This window comes from Sinohyriopsis cumingii, chromosome 6, assembly GCF_028554795.1.
Source record: "Sinohyriopsis cumingii isolate HCF-2022 chromosome 6, ASM2855479v2, whole genome shotgun sequence".
Classification (NCBI taxonomy): Eukaryota; Metazoa; Mollusca; class Bivalvia; order Unionida; family Unionidae; genus Sinohyriopsis; species Sinohyriopsis cumingii.
The window spans coordinates 107,847,710-107,861,032 of record NC_142966.1 but is presented as its reverse complement, the minus strand read 5'-3'; positions in this window follow the sequence as shown (position 1 = coordinate 107,861,032).

Below are 13,323 nucleotides of genomic sequence, written 5' to 3'. Positions count from 1 at the left end.
TTATCAGCAAGGGGTATTTAATAACGGCTATTGTCAAAGCACAATTCAGTATAGTCCATGATAATGTGCTTGTTAAGAAATGCTAATGTTTATTGTAATAGTTTTCCTCCCACTTGGCAGTATGTGTGAAAGAATAAAGTATAAAACTTCCATATATTTACGTGTCCACAGAGTTGGATTCAGTTTACATCAAGATGGAATCTATATGCACAATAAAAGAAATGTAATTGACACTTATGAATAATCAATTTAATGGCAAGTAGAAGTGAATTATGTATAATTTTGTTAATTTGCAAACAGACCACCAGTTGCATTAACTCCACTGATTTATTCTGTATTCTAAAGCATGCGGTGTCTTTGAAAACGACATGTTATATTCTATGGTGTATTTTATACATTGTATCGATACCCTATTAAGACATGTTATATTATATGGTGTATTTTATACATTGTATCGATACCCTATTAAGACATGTTATATTATATGGTGTATTTTATACATTGTATCGATACCTTATTAAGACATGTTATATTATATGGTGTATTTTATACATTGTATCGATACCCTATTGAGACATGTTATATTCTATGGTGTATTTTATACATTGTATCGATACCCTATTAAGACATGTTATATTGTATGGTGTATTATATACATTGTATGGATACCCTATTAAGACATGTTATATTATATGGTGTATTTTATACATACATTGTATCTATACCCTATTAAGACGTGTTATATTATATGGTGTATTTTATACATTGTATCGATACCCTATTGAGACATGTTATATTCTATGGTGTATTTTATACATTGTATCGATACCCTATTAAGACATGTTATATTATATGGTGTATTTTATACATTGTATCGATACCCTATTAAGACATGTTCCTCCTGTGTCTGGTTGATTTGTGCAATGAGGATAATTTGACACAAGTTTGGAGAGATTATTTTATGTCCAATTTTAATAGTTTGTTTGATCCTGGACTGCGAAGCATTGTTTCATGGTTATAGGCCTATCAGTTTTGCAAATGTGATTTTATGTATACGTAATGGATATAAATTTAAGGAAATTATTAATATTCACAAAATAAAAAAATAAATGAATATGATGATGCTCAAATTGTTAAGTTACAAAATGCTTTGAAAGAATAATCTACTTACACGAAAAACATCGATGATAATTTATGCAAAAGTGCTTGAAGGAATAAATACATAAATAGTGATTCCTGTTGAATGAACACACACACACACGCACACGTATATATATATATATATATATATATATATATATATATATATATATATATATATATATATATATATATATATATATATAATTTATTAATAAGTAGAGATAAACAGTTTTAGTAACATTTATATTATGTATAATGTACACTTATTAGAGGTATAGAAAATAAATAAATAGAAAAGAGAAAGTAAAGAAGAAGAAAATAAAGAAAAAAAGAAAAAACATTAATAAAATAAAATAAATAATAATAATAATAATAATAATGATTATATATATATATATATATATATATATATATATATATATATATATATATATATATATATATATATATATATATATATATTTAAAAATGGAATATATTGATTAAAAACGCATATAGGTGATCAGTTGGTTTTCTTTCATAAAATAAGTTCATACGCGCGCGTGTATGTGTATGTGTATGGGCGTGGGTGTGTGTGTGCCTCAGAAAAGATATAGCTTGTTTATAAAGCTAATTCGGTGATAAGTGCGACGTAATCTGTTAACCTTATTCCGATTATTTTTTCCTGTCTATCTGTCTATAATTAACATACTTTATTGATGTTAAATCTGATTGATAAGCAAGAATATGGAAGCTTTAAAAAGATTGTATTTTAGCTCATATCGATATCATCAGTAAGCAAATATGAAATACAGAATACACAATCGCGCCTTATTAATAAATGTATCTACTTACCATCCATGTTTTGCACTTTTATCAACTTAGCGTTTTAATTGGCTTATAAGCAGTAATACGTCTGTAGACAAAGAAATCAAATGAAGAAAATGTGTAGGATATCAATATGTACTTTGAAGAAAGAAATTTGGGTGGTATATCAATTTGAAAGAAAACAAAATAAAAAATAAAAAAACCTCAAAAAACTATTCAGCTATACGTGCATACTGGCAAATGAAACTTGTATAAACTTGAACTACAAAGATAACGGTTGCATGTCAGTTGCATTATTACACAAGTATTTGTTACAGTAAACTTTGATTCCAAAACGACTTTTGGAGTGACTGATTTTGAATTGCTTCTATTTCGTCTAGCAAGTATGGTTCGGCACATTCATCAATTATATGAAAAGCAATTGGGAAAAAGTTCCTGCTACAAGTAGTAAATATATTGTACACAAGACTGTGCAATTAAGTAATACTGAACATTATTACCATGAGTTAGACAGATTTACCTAATTTTAAGTCATTTCCTTTTGTTTTCTTGGTGGTGTAAAATTGTACCTTTGTCTATATAACCCTCAAACTTGATCATTATTCTCCCCTTCTTCAGTTGGGATATTGTGTGAATGTATTATTTTTGTGAGTCTTTCTTTCCAAATTACAAATCTATGTCAAACAATTATAGACAAAGTAGAAACTATTTAAAATTGACGTTAAGTTTTAATAACTTAATTAGTACTTTTATGTTCTGTTATGCAGTCCTTTGTTGCGGTGTATTTCTCGCATAAGGTGTTGATCTGAGATGCAACATCGATGTCATGGCAGGTAACTTGAAAATCTTGTTTTCGCTTTTTTGAACCGAAAGCTATATTGACTCGAGCTTTCAGCCAGAAGACTAATTATAATGTCTAGTTCATTCTAAATTAAATTGGCTCCGATCTGATATCCAGCATGGTCAGTGTTGCAACCAGCATGAAAATGTTGTTATTATAATTACTCCGAGATTGAAAGTTATATCGACGTGGGAGTTTTACTATTAGACTAGTTATTATATCTAGTTCGCCCTGAATGAAAATGGCGGTGATCTGTCCTAAAGTATGGCTGTCACAATGAATACATTGAAAATCGTGTCAATAATCCTCTCGAATGGATGGTCATATCAACATCATGATTTCACCAAAAGGCTTGTAATGGTTTCTAGGGTCTATACTATGAAAATGGTAATGATCTGACATCAAATATAGACAAAAGGCTTGTAATGGTTTCTAGGGTCTATAATATGAAAATGGTAATGATCTGACATCAAATATAGACAAAAGGCTTGTAATGGTTTCTAGGGTCTATAATATGAAAATGGTAATGATCTGACATCAATAAGACAGTGCCTAATATATAAATCTTATCGCTCAAAAATGTCAGAGATGGTTTCAACACAGTAGTTTAGTATGAAGGAACGGTTTTATCTTGACTCCTGGAAATTCTTTTTGGACGCTTGAGCGTCGATACCTTCGAGGGATTTTTGTTATATTTCTTGTACATGCCTGAAGTGGAGAAAATATAAATTTGCAAAGTGCTATTTCTGCTGAAACGTGTTTTCTTCCACCATTTGCTTTTATTAATTTATACTGTAAGCCAGGAATTTTAAAGTAAACAAGGATTACAATAGTTTGCTTCAGTTTCAGTTGTACGTTTTATCACCTTTTATTCCCATTTCGAATAAAAAGTACACATACGGCTGCTGGATTTTCTTAGCTCTACTGGTCACAGAGCAGAAGAGTTTGTGGGTTGGTCTGTTATTGCGACTCAAAGTTTTAAATTATGTAACTGAAAAAGGTGAAACAATCAAGTTTAATAAAATCAACAAATAATTTATTATTCTAAGTTATAAAGAGAAAATGTAAAGGACACTTACAATATTGTACATTGAATCCCAAATAATCCTGCTGATGTACCAGTAGTCTTGAATGTGCTGATGCACTACAATGATCCAAGATGTCTTTTAATGAGTTCTCAATAATCCCAGAGTAGTGTTTTAGTCCAAAAACTTCAATTAGCACTTTGTTATTCCAATGAACAAGTAATTCCTCTCAAATTATATCCTAGCACAATTAAAATCTCCAGCTACGGATTTCCAAAGACTGGTATGAAATAGTAATGAATAATTGTTTATCAAACCTCTTTATATACAAAACCCCGCCCCTCCTGTGTCGCAATAGAACATTATAAGCTCGTAAAAAGGGTTAGGTCTTAAGCTCAAATTTTAGTAAATATCTTGAAAATTTGACAAAAATCGGGTTGGCAAAAACTCTACCCTCAATAACGAACAAGGGACAAGCACCGCTTGCTTCGAGGATTGCCATGAAACTTTACGTACTCATTCATTGGACAGTCTAACTGGCCCCAAAAGAAAATGTTGCAGCGCTGACATCCAAAATGGCCCACATAGCGTCTGTCTTGGAAAACTTGTTATCGCTACGTCTTTTGAATTGATTGTTCATATCAACATTGGGTTTTCACTAAAACAATTTTTTGATGTCTAGCCGGTCCGAAATCAAAATGTTGTCGATCTTGTTCCCCATAGTGGCCTTCTATTAACGTTACACCTGAATAGAAGGTCACATTAACATGAAGTTTTTCACTAAAAGACTTCAAATTATGTCTAGTTGGTCCTAAAAGAAATTAGTGCTGATCTGAGGTCGAATGTGACAACCACATTAAGCCATCGTGAACAAAAATGTACATCGGCTAGAAGAGTCCATGGAATGTTTTGCCTTCCTTTGTCTGTCGTATGTGCTTCCGTTGTCAAAAGTTTGGTATTGTTATTTCTCCTATACTACTTCTAAGATTGCCTTGAAACTCTACACACACACACACACACACACACACACACACACAAACATACACACACACTCACACACACACTTATCCCGTGGTATAGCTGGTCTTAAATGAAAATAGTGCTGCTCAGACATCTAATATGGCCGCCAGGCAGTCATGTTGAAAATCTTGTTATCGATAGTCATATCAACATGGGCTTGTCATCAGAGACTCTACATTGCGTCCACTTGGTCAAACTAGAAATTTCAGTATTGGCACTCTTCCTGAACGAAAAGTCACATTGATATTATGTTTTCACCAAAAGATTTCGTATGGTGTCTAGCTGGTCTCATTTGATAATGATGCTGATCTGATGTCAATTAGGCATCCACGGCGGGATTCCTGAAAATATTGTTATCGCTACTCCTCCTACACAAAAGGCATATTGAAATGGAATTCAGAATACAATCAGTGTATATCTGACCTCCAATATGGCCTCCACAATGTCCATCTATTATCACTACTTCTCATAGATGTCTGGCTATATCAATGTTGTACTTTCACCACAAGTGTTCTTATGTCTTGTTGGATTTTAACGGAATGGTGAGAATCTGATATCTATTATGGTCAATGTGGAAGCCATCTTAAAAAGACATGTATTTTTATTCCTTCAAAATGGAAAGTCATGTCCACATGGGTTTTCACCAGTATACTTCTTATAATGTCTTGTTGGTCCAAAAGTAACATGGTGTTGATGTGATGTCTAAGGACGCCACTTTTTAATATGACTGTCTTGAGTATATTACCGTCACTGTTGTCTCTGAATCGATGGTCATAATGACCTGTGGTGTTTGTGTGGCTCTCACCAAAAGACTTCTAATGACTTATACTGCGTCCAGGATGAAGTTGGTGTCAATCTGATATCCAGTATGTCCTTCATAGTAGCTAAATAATCTTATCATATAATGATATCATAGATGGTTTTGACACTAAGTGATTTAAGATAAAATGATATCTTGAATCAATTTGACATCGTAGCGAAAGCAGATATCATTTACTAATAAAAAAAAAACTTTACCGTAATACTTTATTGCTGACTCTGTTCCTAAGTACGCGGTTACAAATTCTTAATTAAAAAATTCGTAATATACTGTGTTAGAATGAGAATTGCTTTTGGTAATTAATTTACGGGATTTAAATAACAGTGTGATATTTATTATCGAGGCAGTTATAGCCAAGTACTTTCCTACGTACATGCCATACGACAACAGTTACTCTGGTCTGATTTGATGGTAGGATCTGAACCCGCACTGTTTCAGTCACAAGTCCGATACTCTCACCACTCAACCTCAATGCACATGCGAGCAAACCTTTAACTACCTGCACATGTCGTTAAGGTTTTCAGGTCTGTTACTACCTATATATATGATCTGAAACTCATGGAATAGGGCTGTATATACATTTAATATTCAGAAATATTACTAAATATTGAATTAGGTTATGGAAAAATATATTGGAGAGTATTGCTTTGCCATTTGACCTCGTTGCAAAATATTATGATCAAACCTCTCCCCTTCTCTCATCATTCTTTGACTGTGTCATAGCTGGTGTTCCTCATTGGTTATTTCACTTGTACATAGCTGAATATACTCCGATAACTATTCTTTTGTAAACCTCCTATATTTTAGGAATGAATGATCATCTTAATACATATTCGTTGCATTACGTTTCTTAGTGATGTGTGAGATTACTGAAACATATTACCTCCCTTCACGAGTGGTCTGACGTTTAGAACCAGACAGAAGAATTGGATTAGCCAGGACGCTACTCGACAGTCCGGCGCTGTTACCAATGTATTGTTAGGCCATGTCCAATGGACCAGGAAATGGTCGCCAGGATCTATTCATACTAGCACATAGCAAATGACAATAATTAGGTCTTCATCAGAGAGGTCAGTACTATATTATATGATGAAGTATAGCCCCCATGGTATTGTTTTTACTTGCTTTGCTTTTACATGTAAGCGTTTGGAAATTTGTGAATGACTTACATTTTAGATAAGAAAGAAACAGCATGGTTTTGGGTGCAAAGGTAAACTGTCTTGGTCAAACTGACAGAAAGTAGAACAAAAATTTTCTTTAGTTCTAGACCAGATGCAGTATCTTGATTAAAGTTTGTTGAGGTCTAATAACATGAAAGAGTATCTAATTTATGGGCAAATGATCAATATTCATTGTCATTGGGGTTGAAATACAAATGGATCTGGCGGAGAAAACCCCCAACAAAAACCCTTAACAACCCCCTACCCCCTCCCACTCATCTGTTCTAGAGTACGTTCCTTGATTAAACCTTGTGGATTGCTTCCACCCAGGGTAGAAAAGAACCTATAGATTCTGGGGCATAAAGGTCAGAGGTCATAGTGATGGTATGTAGATGGAAAACCAACGGCGTCTACACAATAGGTTTAATTCAAGACCACTGTAACATAGTGTATTTTGGAAGATCATTACGGCACCATAAGTGGGCGAATTGGTCGCGGTCAGCGTGGTACTTAACAACTGACATGGAATTCTGGGATAGGCCTGTAATAAATCGCTCGCCGACGATAGTTTAAGCTCCCTTGTTTGGGGCAAGATTGATTTTTAATTAGAATCCGTTGGGATAACAGTCAGATAGAGAGGTAATATTGATTTGAGCTTGATCAGCCGATAAACGATTAAGTAGTAGTGTCATTAAGGAAGGTTTACCAGAAATAGTTATTAATAAAGGCGAAATAGAGAGAATTATTCTAACTTAGATGGGCATGTTAATCTTTGGTGGTTAGATAAAGTTAATACTGACTGGCTAAGCTAAATATAGAGGTGTGCTTCCCAGACGAAATTCAATGCTGTAAGAAATTTCCCTAGTGAAATTAGTTAGCCAACGTTTCGGTGGGAAGCCAAAGAGTTGACTGTGGGAAAATAACAAACATTATTTTCGATAAAATTTTCCAAGGATTAGTGTCTGTAGTTGCGCGACACAAAACCTAAAGAAACAAAGAGGTTCGGAAGCATGGATAATGCGAGTCTAAGGAAGGTACAAAAATTGTTTCAATCGCATGCAATTTATTCATTGTTATAAGATTGCAATTATTCGTTTAAATTTGTTTGATTTAAGTTCATAATCAATTGTCCTATTGTTTGGAAGTTAATTGTTTGTATTCATTTGTCTTAAATACTATATGACTCATGTATTGTAAGAACTTTATATAATGTTTCCTTGATATGAATTTGTTCGAATCTCTTGTATTAATGGGAATCATGTATTCTAGGAATTTTATACATTAATTCCAATACGAATTGTGAGAATAGGTGAATTTGTCTGTCTTAAATGATACAAATCATTTTGGTTTTGAACTGATTTTACCATGTCTGGAAATGTTATGTCAGTGAATTGCTAGTTAGCAAGTAGTGCAGTTAAGACAAGATGTGAAGTCCGTTAATTCATGTGTATTTTTATGGTGTTGATTCTTTTCAACCGAGAATCGTACACATGGCGACCGACTTAACCCAGTTAGTGATTTATAACCCACAGCAGGGGCGTGAGAGGGGACGTCTAAGCTGTGTAGTTTCTGTTGAATTACTATGAGACGATAACTGACGTAATACGAGGAGGAATCTTTATCGATCCCAGAAGACAAAAACTGACAAATATTTAGTTACGTTTTCATTTATTTAAAGTAGAAAATAGCTCCATATGTGCTCCACATTAGAGAGAAAAATGACCAGACCACCAAGCTATGGCTGATGACAAGAAAGGAGAGAGAGAGAGAGAGAGAGAGAGAGAGAGAGAGAAGGAAAGGGACTACAGCAGCGGTGATACAAGCATGCTGAGCAAGTAAGTTTGATCGTTCATTCGATTTCATGATGAAATTTGTTTTATCGATATAACAGAATGGCTAGTTGTATTTCTTGTATGGAGTACGTATACAATGTGCCAATTACATTATCATCAAATTCACTGCTCCAGGACCAATCCCTTTATTAAATTTATCCGTGTTACATATAGATGTTTTTTCTTCAACCTTTGCATATTTCCCTGCATTGCAATGTCTTGTTAAATCTTTTCTTTCTTGCGTGGAAACAGGTCTTTGCTATCACCCAATCATGCGAGAAGGGGGGAGTGGTTTACATTTACTTCACTAAGTATGTAGAAGGTAATTTCCTTAAGAACAGATTACGAAAACATAAATGAATCAATTTCCGATATGAAACATGGTGTATTAAAACATTTTCTGACCAGAATGTTAGTGACATACTAACTAAATGCAGAACCTGTGATATTTAGTGTGACATGTCATAAAATATCTAACTTTCTTGGATTCTACTACTTTCAAAGAGAATAAGGATGCTATTCTATTTGTTTGTACGGTATATGTTTTCGAGAAAGCCCCCCTCCCCGTTTGTATAAAACTTTGAACATGGGGACAATATTCTGAATTTTTAATCAAATAGTCTTGCGAATGCAATTTATGTGACGATCTTGTGCATGAAAAAATAAAGCTTAAACTCATTCTCGAGCTTACCTTTCCTGATCAGATGTTAAGTTTAAACTCAATTTTGATTTAGCACAAACGATCTTAAACTGAACTTTCAGTTTCAACGTTGAGACTTAGATCATCGGCTTCAGAGGCTGTCTAATATGTCAAATATCAGTTTCAAGCCAGCTTCAGAAGCTGTCTAATAGGTCAAATATCAGTCTCAAACCAGCTTCAGAGACTGTCTAATATGTCAAATATCAGTCTCAAACCAGCTTCAGAGACTGTCTAATATGTCAAATATCAGTCTCAAACCAGCTTCAGAAACTGTCTAATATGCCAAATATCAGTCTTAAATCAGAGACATAATAGCTGACTTCGTCAGGCAGATATAGGAATTAAGTTTAAGCTTTAATGGGATCAAGCTTGAGATTGTTCATGCGCATAGGGCCCGATGTGCAGGAATTAGTAAATATTAATAAACATTTTTAAAAAATTATTCCTTTGGTAAGCGTCTGTAATTATTAAATAAAGAACTTCATTCCAGTTCTTTACCACAGTCAATACTGTGGACATATCATTGTATTTACCTCCATCTGTCACGCAGTCTCTTTTCAAATAGCTAAGCGGACATTGAGTAGACTTGTATTTCTTACACAAGAAATGAGTGACTAAATTACATATAACAGTACTATACATCACAAAGCCATAGAGCAATGAAATGTAAGAAGAAAAAAGAAAACAAACAACCACACAAATCTCTGAAATAATGAACATAACACATCTATATTTTTATCTACGCTCAGTCTATAAGGTAAGTCGCTAAAACCGGCATTCTACGTAACAGCCGTAGCCTCCTCGTAAAACAAACTTTACAGAACTATTTTTAACGTAGAGTGTGACATGGAGTGTGACATGGGACCTACGGTTGTCTAGCCTTTTATTAAAGTCTGTTCGAGTGCTGGACATATACGTACTGGTGCCGTAGACATATACACTCTGAACGCTTACGTGCTGGAACCTGGGCCACCAGAATGGAAATCCAGCGTTCTTAGAAACTAAGAAACGATGCTTGAATCAAGAGCGAACCATTTGATGTGAAGTTTTATCTATATCAACGCCTTACACCCTAATAATACCAACAAAAACGCCCGCACACCCACTCCTGTGATTTCCAATCAAAATTTACAAATCCCAGATTAAAATGGACTATTATAAAGTAAAACATAGTAATTGCACAGACTTTCCTGCACTCCACCACTCACCCCTTTTGCCGAAGAATGCACGTGGCAGGCTTCACAAGCCAGTCTTCGGAAATTATTGCTTTTCACCTCGAGAATATCTTACAGCAGCGGTTATTAAAGGTCAGGGTCATATGTCAAGCAATGGATCTCATTACAAAAGGGCATTATTTTGCTTTTGTAGAAAGTAAAATCAACGTTGCTATAACAACACACGTATGTTTTGTTAATAAAATCTGCTGATATGATGTTAGAAAGGAAGTGGATTGGAATTATAAGGAATAAATGATCATGGTTGGGTATTTATCGACGTGTAAGTTTAATCTAATGAGTGATTAGGTAAATAATACCCAACCATAATCAGTTAATCCATAATATATTTTGCTAGTAAACATACAGGTGGAATTGATCAATATATAATACAACATTAAAGAAATAACCAGCATTATAGGCAGGACTGATGACTTATAAATGATACACTTAACAGTATATCGTCTACAATACAAACACCATCTAGAAATGCATTTCCTATTCGAGCATTCAAAATATGTCTCCATATTTTTATTTTCAGTTATAACAGTAGTAGTTGTATTCGTAGTACAAGCATCTGTTTAATCGAACAAGTTTAAGTAGAAGCAGCTTCAATTTTGCTGAGGATTCAAAATCAGTGAGTAACTCGGAGCGTAACGTACGGGGTTTTCAGTGCTTTGCACATTATCTTTTCATGATCCTCAAGATGTATTAATTCACTTTTATGCATTAAATAATGATAGAGTAATGTTTACTGAATGTGCAAATAAAAAGGGGATAAGTAACCAATAACAACAAAAAACAAGTGCTTTATTTTAAGTCTGGTCTAATATGAATCTTCCATACTGGTCTGAAACAGTTCTTCCCAGTATTTTATTTTTATGAGCAAAATACCTTGCATAAACTTTTCGCTTAGGCTCAGAATTTTAAGAACCATCCTGTAAACCCAACCTAGCAACTTCTTCAATATGTTTCCAAAGCCTAGATATACGTTCGTAAATCAATTGCTCTTTTCTCCCCAAAAGAAGTAAAATATGCATGGCATCCTTCTACATTTCAGTCCAAAATAAAAACTATTTCAATAATATGACATGGTCTTCGTTTTTAATACAATGCTAGTATATACATCTGTCTCCCTCGAAAACAAAAGTACACATTTTGAACATCTTTGTTCATCAGGAATCGCAGATCTCGAGATCAGTATGGACCAGACATGTTTGTACCGTGGCATCGATTGTATTCCATGAGTTATATCTTTGCATTTCTAGAGTTACACCGACAAATATCAGACACTTTCACATGAATGGACAACATGTCTACGCTTGTAAACAGATATCCACGCACTTCGACCGTTTGAGTCTTATGGGTAAAGCCCTAATGGTTAATGACCTTGTAAGGAGCTAATACCTGATGCCAAAAAGAGATCACATGCAATATTTCCATATGACATAATCATGTAAACTTTTGTAATTAAAACGCTTTATTTTGTGTGTCGCGCTTGTCCTGTCACTGTTTTGTAATTGCCGTAGACAAAGACTCAGTGAGAGTCGAAAGTGCTTACGGTTATTAAAGTTACTTTTGCACGGCTTTGTGGCTGGTGTTCGCCATAGTCATTGCATTCTCTCTCTCTCTCTCTCTCTCTCTCTCTCTCTCTATATATATATATATATATATATATATATATATATATATATATACTTCCAACAGTATTCACTATGGTCAGATTTAGTATTCTAAGATGAAAATGGGTGGTTACTATTGCTGAACGAACCGCTCCGCTTGGCGCTCAGCATTAAGAGGATAGTGTTAGGACTGGTCGGTCTGGTGTCAGAATAATGTGACTGGGTGGGACATCATGCTACATATCTGCGGCATGATGCCCCAGTGCTAGACATCACTATAAATTGTCACACTGCAGACATCGTAACGATATGATTGGAAAACTTTAAAGCTATGTTTAAAAAAAATCCAAATCCAAATTGCTGAACAAGGGTTATCAAAGTGGTCGTTTGCATTTATCACTATCGAAGTTTAAGCAGCATTGATACACGGTGTGTTGATATACTTCCTCTTTTCCTGCGCAGCGCTCAAAACAAGTGAATTGCATTCCACATCATGTGTGTATTGTCTGAAACCATGAACCCATGTTAAGTTTCCCAGTCGCTAGTTTGTTAAGACTGATAAAACTATTGATGTACGCAAATGAGATTATTCAACCCCAATCCACAGTAAGTGGTGTGTATTCTCAGTTGCGTACAAGTGAAAATGCGGCTAATAAACTGAGTCATTCGCGTATTTACTGGACGAATATCTTGTAGCTGCTTCAGAAAATGTTGACATCAGAAACATACATGTATTATCCCTATATTGTGACATCAGAAACATACACGTATTATCCCTATATTGTGACATCAGAAACATACATGTATTATCCCTATATTGTGACATCAGAAACATACATGTATTATCCCTATATTGTGACATCAGAAACACACATGTATTATCCCTATATTGAAACTGAACCAAGTTAAGATGTTGTGGGTAGGTTAGCTTAATTGATGAATGCAGGGAATCCCTGTTTTCTATAATACACAAAAAGAATAGACTATTTGAAATCACCTAAATATTCTCGAAGTGCCCGATAATAACAAACGGAATAATACTACCAGGAAACAATGCTGGTACTATTTAAATCTTCCAACTAACTTCAAGCATGTTATCTGAAACAGCTTATAGACTACTTTATTAATCTCCTCGTTTT